Source organism: Lytechinus variegatus, chromosome 13, assembly GCF_018143015.1.
Source record: "Lytechinus variegatus isolate NC3 chromosome 13, Lvar_3.0, whole genome shotgun sequence".
NCBI lineage: Eukaryota > Metazoa > Echinodermata > Echinoidea > Temnopleuroida > Toxopneustidae > Lytechinus > Lytechinus variegatus.
The window spans coordinates 11,474,435-11,483,680 of NC_054752.1; the positions used below are offsets into that span (position 1 = coordinate 11,474,435).

General features: G+C 40.5%; 1 long non-coding RNA gene across 1 annotated transcript; it reads right to left on the minus strand.

Annotated features, from left to right (window-relative positions):
- Positions 1-962: 962 nt before the first annotated feature.
- On the minus strand, positions 963-3,432 carry LOC121426699. Its single transcript, XR_005971619.1, has 3 exons — positions 3,328-3,432; positions 1,743-1,867; positions 963-1,253 (listed from the first exon to the last, which is right to left on the minus strand). It is a non-coding gene; the product is annotated as an uncharacterized LOC121426699 (long non-coding RNA).
- Positions 3,433-9,246: the final 5,814 nt, after the last annotated feature.

Here is a 9,246-nt window from a genome sequence, read left to right on the forward strand (position 1 = left end):
CATCAAATTACATCGGCAAAATGCCTATGATGAGTGCAACAGAAATTGCAAGGATATTACAAGAGAGGGGATGTATTTTTTTGGTAAAATCTAGAGAAAAAAATATGAAAAAAATAAGTATGTATATTCACTTACATAGTTATTGATAAGCCTTACATAGTCAATATAAGGGGGGCATCAAGGATGCCATTAATAAAAAGATTATCAATATACCTCTCTCTCAAAGTCAGTTACTAAAATATCAAATTATTTTTTCAGCATTTGCTGACAAGAAATATTATGCTAATCTAATCGGTGACACTTCATAAAAAAGGGGAGCACATTTCTCTAAAGAGTGCCTTCCCAAATCTGCACATTGGTAAATCAGTAACAAAGTTGCTTATTGTCTATTGTTGTGAAGTGCTGCTAGAGCTGTGTTCTATTTCCAACAAATTCTTTTATTTGCAGAGCTAATCTAGTTCATTATACGGGACATCGACAATACAGTGTTACAAAAACAAAGAGATTAAAAAAAGATTGTGCAACTTTTCACTTCCCCAGAAAATGAATTCACAGCTTAATGTCCAGCAATACATAAAGGTTCTTGTTTCATAAGGACTTCAATTATGGTAAATTGGCCCCAAATGTAACTAGCAACTAGCATGGGACCCCAATGTTGATCTGTTGCTTTAATGTTTCCATGGTAATTACCAGAATGGCAAAGCTGGAATAGTGGTTGGTCTTAATGAATTGGGGTCCAGGACTGAGAGTGATTTCTTCGCCCTCTGTTCTGTCACCTTGTTTTTATTATGCACATTTTTTCAATGAAAATCCATTATTTCTTATCACCTTTTATGTCTGTAGGCATGTATGTTACATAGCCCAGACCTCAGTAAAGGCCCATTCTGCATTGTTTAGATTACCAGAATACAACCTATCCCTTTCAAACTACTAATATTATTCAAAGTGCTTTCACTACTATAAGTACTACATGTAGATGATTAGAACATTAATAAGGGGGGGGGGGATAAGTGTGCCCTTTGGAAAAATATTTTAATCTTGTGTGAAACCTATGGACCTAAATGTCTATACTCCAATTAATTTTTTGTTCAACAGATGTGTAGTTTAAGCAACATTCAATATGTATCGACACATTTATTTAAATTCATTAAATTTTTAAATCTGTAATTGCAATGAAGCAACTGCTTGTTATGAACCTGGCCTTCATATTTCTTCTTGATCTGCCCTGGTGATACTCAAACAGCCTGTGAAACCTGCATAGTAAACAAAAAGAAAAGGAAACAAAATGAGCTGCTGATATGAATTATTCTTACTCATCTAGTCCAGTTTATTTAGAAGTTTTAAACTCTTTATGAGCCCTTACTCTTCCATGCAATATTATTTTAAAAATGCACATGTAGTAAATAATGTTGCCAGATAAAAATCATAGATCACTATTATAGATCATTATTCATATAACTTTTTTTATTAAGTGTGAAAACCCATTCAAATATATATCGAAAGATTAATCTCAATATTTTGTCCTTTTTTATTTCTGTCTTCAGAGTAACTGAGTTTTAAAGTGATTTTATGTATGATTAATATAGCTAAGATACATGGACAATAAGTATGCATTGATGATAATGGAAATACTGGTGAATCTGAATCCAAAGAATATTGTCTCATCATGGAGCTTTACTTTATGGGATATAACATGATTCAGAAAAATAGTTTTTTTTATATTTTTATGAAAACAAGCATACCTGGCAGGCTTTTAGATCAGATATCCTGTTACTCATCAGATTGTACCTCTTGGTGATGTGCAAATGGTATTTGACTTTGTACTTCTGAATAGGCTGGGACTGCTAAGAACTGGATCCCATTGGATCTGCAATTCAATATACATACAATACTTTACAGCTAAAAAATTTCAAAAGTGATAAACAAAATTCCTCTCTAAAAACAATTTTTCAGAGTTTCCAGCTTTCACAATTCCCAACTAGAAAAAAGCAGGTCTTGACCAAAAACTAAATGGTTCAAGCATACGTGGCCTACTCTAGTGAGGTCTTTTGTCAATCTTCAATATATATACGCACCAAGCCAGCTTTGACAGATGTAAGATAATTATCATTTGTGTGATAATATGGCTCTCGCTCATTCATCAGTGCGAGTCAATCATTAAATTTTTTGCACTCGTCAATAAACATGTCTGATTTGAATCTCTACGTTAAGTGAGTTCCTCTTTAAGTTTAAGTTTGATTTTTATTTTAAAAAAGGGTTAGCTCACTTGCTGGCAGGTTTAAATGACCCTTTGCCTTTCACCACAAATAACATCAAGTGAGGACAATAAAGATAAATCAATCGGATCAGCCGCTCTCTCTGCTTAGCCTTATACTTAAACAATTCAAAATAGGGCACTATGAATTTTCTCAACCCTTCCAAAAAAACAATTGAGCAGTTTGAACCTGACATAGAAATGTTGCCCCCCCCCCCCGAAAAAAAAAAGAATCATCAAACTTCTTTGCTAGGCTAATCATATTTTAGTCCAATGGCAGGCCTGTCCAACGGTCCAGCCAGGAACTAAAATGAAATTAAAGTTAACTTAAAAAATCTTTGTAGAAAAAAAAGTCAAACCAGACAGATCTAGATTTTTTTTTAAATCTATATCTACGATAGACCTATCCTAGGGGCTTACTTTTATTTAAAAAAAAAGAAAAACGTTAACATCTGTCTCAAATCATTCCACGAGTGACCATGGGCATGGCAAAATCTATTCCAAACAGATTCATCATTCAGTTCATTTAGATTTAATTTCATTTCATTTTAAATGCAGATAATTATATTGAAATAGCGGTGTCGAAAAATCAGTACTAGGCCCATGGCCTATAACTTCAAATTTCAACTCGAGCTTGTTTGACACTTAATTTCCAAAACCTAATGACCTAGCCTACATCGGCAATTTTGCAGCCGGCTGGCACCGGCGATATCAAAGTCCGCATCCCGCTCTGGCTATATATTTGGCTTAATTTTGATGCAGCTTTGCCGTTAAACAAGTCCACATCTAACCCTGATATTTGACAATAAGAACTGAAATACAGATTTAATAAGGGCGGACATGAAGCATCCCAATTAACCAACTTAGTTCTACGAAAAACTATATTATTTTCTGACAAAATATGTCAGTCAGATTTCAGACTTATTTGGGATCAGGACAGGAAAAAGAAATGGAAATATGGAAATTGTGGTTCGCGTTGTAAACTGCACATAAAGCCATGCATGCGACGCGAACCCCAGCAAACACATTACAATTTCAACTAAGATCAAAGTAAGGAATTGAACTTAACTTACTTTTATTCCTATGGAATGTCATTAGATTTATATCAATGTTTCCTCCAAGATTTTCTGCTCCATTGAAGTTCACTCAGAAATCATGATTTCGAACACCAATTCTAAAAACAGATAATTAGACTTGCTATTGTATTTCAAAAAGTTGAATTTCGCAGAATAAAAAAGAACAACACTTCGCACAGATATCGTAGGGAATTGTGGGACGGAAAAAAATGTTTAATGCATGACGACATGAATAAAACATTAGCGTTTTATCCAATCATACAAGTGCAATATGCGTATTTTGACGTCATTACTCATGAATTAAACATTGACCTTCCAAAATTAACCTTCAAATTGGACAAATGGCAGCCATGTATGTTATGTACAAAACCTATGGAAAATCAAAAACGCGCAAAAAGAGTTGCCTCTCTAGCTCCCTTCGGGAGCTTACGTATAGTAAGATCGTATCTCTGTGTGGGTCGGCGGATTGGCGGGGAAACGGGTTGGCGTTCAAAAATTCGGACGTGGTGTGTAGACGGCGGGGTGAGTTAAGCGGCGTGTGTTAAGGCCCTAAACCGCAAATTGCACCTAAACCGCAAATCGCAGCCTAAGCTTGTAGAAAAAAAGTATTTTTGAAACGAAGGACCTTGGATGAGTGGTTTCACTCCCCTGGTAACATTTAGTATTAAAGTTTGAAAAATTTTGAAAATAAGCTACTATTACTACTACTACTACTACTACTCCTATACTACTACTACTACTACTCCTACTACTACTACTACTAAAACTACTACTCTTACTACTACTACTACTACTCTTACTGCTACTTCTACTTCTACTACTGCTACTCCTCCTCCTCCTACTACTACTACTACTACTACTACTACTACTACTACTACTACTACTACTACTACTACTACTACTAAAACTACTACTACTACTACTCTTACTGCTACTACTACTTCTACTACTGCTACTCCTACTACTACTACTACTACTACTACTACTACTACTACTACTACTACTACTCTACTCCTACTCCTACTACTACTACTACTACTACTAAAACTACTACTACTACTACTCTTACTGCTACTCCTACTACTACTACTACTACTACTATTTCGTACTGATAATGACTAAAATAATATGAGTACATGGCTTCATTACCCTCGTAACATTTTGTATTAAAGTTTTAAAAAGATTATAATAAATATTAACAAAATTATTTATAGCGATTCTTTCTTTATTTTCCGCCTTTAATTTCTTCCCTTTTCCTTTTCCTTTGCTTAAACCTACAGGCGTTAGATTATACTAGGGGAGAATTAGGGATACACAAAAAAAACACAAAAAAACGGCACTATGTACAGCCCAAGTTGCCAACTCCCACCATAACCAAGAGTCCAAAACCAACAAACAAGAAGAACAATAATGATAGCCTTTTAGGGCCCCATGGGAGACCAACTTTATGTTGAATGAGCACCCTGGTAAAATATTAAATAAATAAAACAAATAAATAAATACGTGTATCAACAAAGGGATCAACAACAACATTTCTCATAAAAATGAGATCAGCGCCCTAGTTCTAATTCCTCACTCTTCAACCTCTATCCTTCTGCGATTTATGTTTGCCGCCCTCTGTGTTCACGCCTCTTACGCGCACACGGTATATTAACAAGGACCGTGTGCGCGTAAGAGGCGTGAACACAGAGGGAGAAAATAAAGAATCGCTATAAATAATTTTTTAAATATTTATTATAATCTTTTTAAAACTTTAATACAAAATCTTACCAGGGTAATGAAGCCATGTACTCATGTTATTATAGTCATAATCAGTACGAAATAGTAGTAGTAGTAGTAGTAGTAGGAGTAGCAGTAGTAGAAGTAGTAGTAGCAGTAAGTAGTAGTAGTAGTAGTTTTAGTAGTAGTAGTAGTAGTAGGAGTAGGAGTAGGAGTAGTAGTAGTAGTAGTAGTAGTAGTAGTAGTAGTAGTAGTAGGAGGAGTAGCAGTAGTAGAAGTAGTAGTAGTAGTAGTTTTAGTAGTAGTAGTAGTAGAAGTAGGAGAGTAGTAGTAGTTTAGTAGTAGTATAGTATATAGGAGTAGTAGGAGTAGGAGTAGTAGTAGTAGTAGTAGTAGTAGTAGTATAGTAGTAGGGAGTAGCAGTAATAGAAGTAGTAGTAACAGTAAGACTAGTAGTAGTAGCAGTAAGAGTAGTAGTAGTAGTAGTAGTAGTTTTAGTAGTAGTAGTAGGAGTAGTAGTAGGAGTAGGAGAAGGAGTAGGAGTAGTAGTAGTAGTAGTAGTAGGAGTAGGAGTAGGAGTAGGAGTAGTAGTAGTAGTATAGTAGTAGTAGTAGTTTTAGTAGTAGTAGTAGTAGTAGTAGGAGTAGGAGTAGTAGTAGTAGGAGGAGTAGGAGTAGTAGTAGTAGTAGTAGTAGTAGTAGTAGTAGTAGTAGTAGTAGTAGTAGTAGTAGTAGTAGTAGTAGTAGTAGTAGGAGTAGCAGTAGTAGAAGTAGTAGTAGCAGTAAGAGTAGAGTAGTAGTAGTAGCAGTAAGAGTAGTAGTAGTAGTAGTAGTTTAGTAGTAGTAGTAGTAGGAGTAGTAGGAGGAGTAGGAGTAGTAGTAGTAGTAGTAGTAGTAGTAGTAGTAGTAGTAGTAGTAGTAGTAGTAGTAGTAGGAGTAGGAGTAGTAGTAGTAGTAGTAGTAGTGGTAGTAGTAATAGTAGCTTATTTTCAAAAATTTTCAAGCTTTTGTTACCAGGGGAGTGAAACCACTCATCCAAGGTCCTTCGTTTCAAAAATACTTTTTTTCTACAAGCTTAGGCGGCGATTTGCGGTTTAGGTGCAATTTGCGGTTTAGGGCCTTAACAGGCGTGTGTGTGTCGGCGGCGTAGTAGATACATCAGTGGTGGTACTCTGTGCGTGTTGGTCGGCGGGCTCGTAGGGTAGGCTTTGGCGGGAGTGAGTGTGTGGCCTGGTGTACGGATGTGGTGTTGAGTCGTCGGCGGAGGTTATAGCGAGGTGTAGGTGGCGGTGGTGTGTGCGTCGGCGAAGTCGCTGGTTGGGTTGGTGGTTCAATCTGTTGTGTTGGGTAGGTGGGCTTGGTAGAGTGACGGTGGGGGGGGGTTGCTTATGGAGTCGGTTGTGGATTGGTAGGAAGTTGGATGGTGACGTAGGATTGGGTGCCGGATGCTGTTGATGTGGAGGCGAGTGTCATTGAGGCCAGGGTCAACGCCATAGGCGGCGGAAGCGGGGGGGACAGGGGGGACGTGTCCCCCCCTAAATTTGGGGAGGGGGGGGGACGGTCCCCCCTAAATTTGTTGTTGACGACTTTTTTTTTTTTTTTTTTTTTTTTTTTGCTTGTCAATTTATTTTCCTACGTCCTTCCTAAAATTTTTTGGTTTAGAACCTTTTTTTTTTTTTGGCTTGTCAAAAAGATTTTGGTTGTCCCCTCCTAAAATTTTTTTTTGTGCTTCCGCAGCCAATGGTCAACGCCACCATTATCATGCACCAAGACGTATACGAAGACAACATCGAAGTCATTCTCCAAGACAAGGACACCTACTCTAAACTCAACAGAGACCCAACTCCGGCCAACGAAAGGAAAATCAACCAACAACTGCTGACCCTACACCGATCCGAGGCACTACCCAAGGCACTCTACTTCCAACTTAGATCTTCTTCAGCCCAAGTCACCTATCCTCTTCGGACAAACCAAGATACACAAGCCTAACACTCCTCTCCACCTTATCATCTCTACCCGCGGGTCACCCTGCTACAACACAGCACGCCATCTGGTCAACATCCTCCAACCACTCGTAGGCCAAACCAAGCACCATGTCACCAACTCCAAGCACTTCGTAGACGTCATCTCCAAGACCAAGATCCAGCCCTCCGACACACTCGTCAGCTTTGACGTCGTCTCCCTCTTTACCAGCGTACATGTAAACCAAGCATGTGACATCATCAAGCAACGCCTCATCACCGACCCAGACCTCGCATCCAGAACCAATACCAGGTTCATGACCTCCTCCTCACCTGTCTTCACTCCAACTCCTTCAAATGGCGCAACAACTTCTACAAACAACTATAAGGAGCAGCCATGGGATCTTCTCTTTCACCAATCATCGCTAACATCTTCATGGAACATTTATAGCTAGCATCAAGACTGCCGACAAACCTCCTCACTCTGGCTCCGCTACGTCGACGACACCTTTGTCATCTGGCCGCACAGCACACCTGACCTTCACCAGTTTCTCAACCACCTCAACCACCAGCACCCCAGCATCAAGCTTACCATGGAGACCCAACGCGACAACTCAATTCCTTTTCTAGACGTTCTCATCACCAAGACACCATCTGGATTCCCATCTCACCAGGTGAACCGAAAACCCAACCACACAGACCGCTACCTCGATTTCTGCTCACAGCCCCACCCATCCGTCCACCAATCAGTCGCCGACACTCTCATCAGACGAGCCCATCAACTCAGCGACAAGGCACACTTACAGCAGGAATTCAAGCAAGCACGTACGTCACCCATGCATTCACCACCATCAACCATTACCCAAGAAGAAGGATCAACACTCAACCTTCCCGCCACCAACCCAGCACCAACAGCACAGAAAACCCATCCGAAACCAAGCCTATTGCCACCATAGTACTTCCCTACATCGGCAAGACTTCACACCGACTACAACGCATCCTCCACTCAGCCAACATCCTCGTCAGACACCAATCCTCTCGCAAGCTACACTCAATCCTTCACTCTCACAAGGACAAGCACCTACCCAACAAAAAACCAGGCGTCTACAAGATCCCCTGCGACTGCGGCAAAGTCTACATCGGAGAAACCGGCCGAGACTTCGACACCAGACTTAAGGAACACAAGATCTGCCATCGACGCAGCGACTAGGACTTATCTGCCATCGTCAAACACGCACAACAAGAAAATCACCGCATAGACTGGGACAAGAGCCACCTAATCACCAACATCCGGCCCCGGAATAGCAGAAGGGTTAGGGAAGCTATTGAGATACATCAACACAACACCGTACCTCAAGACCCTGACATCCACATTAAAAGCATCTGGCACCTAATCCTACGTCACCACCCAGCTTCCAACCAATCCACAAGCAATCCGCCTTCCACCGTCACTCTACCAAGCCCACCTACCCAACACTACAGTCTAATTGCACCACCAACCCAACCAGCGACTTCGCCGACGCACACACCACCGCCACCTACACCTCGCTATAACCTCCGCCGACGACTCAACACCACATCCTTACACCAGGCTACCCACTCACTCCCGCCAAAGCCTACCCGAGAAGCCAGCCGACCAACACGCACGCCGCCGTAACTCACCCCGCCGTAACTCACCCCGCCGTCTACACACCACGTCCGCACACCAACGCCAACCCGTTTCCCGCCAAAACCGCCTATACAACGTCAGCCCGCCATGACCGACGACCCAGCGCTTCCCCCACGTCTGCACGCACTCCACAAGTACCGCCTCACGCCGAGAGAACTGGGCGTTGTGGCGCGCGCCTGTAACCAAGCTTTGGGGAAGTTACAAATTGATGAAGAGGTTCGAGCCCTTATCACGTCTTTCGAATGGTGACGTTAAAGGTCGGTCCAGACTCAAATAATCATACCTAATTGATACACGTCTGACAAAAACTCAAATACACACGCGAACACTCACTCCTGAAGACGGACAGTCATCATCCGACGTAGAGGGCAGCAACACAAAACTCGACAGCGCAGCTTTCCGCCAACCAGATATAACCACGATAACTAAATCGGTTAATCATCGCGTCAAACAAAATTCAATGTGTCATGCTTCCAAACATTTAAGGCAAATCCATCCAAAAACTTGATATGATTGACACAAAAAAGTGTATAACAGCATCAGAATAACACTAAGAATTCCATATAAA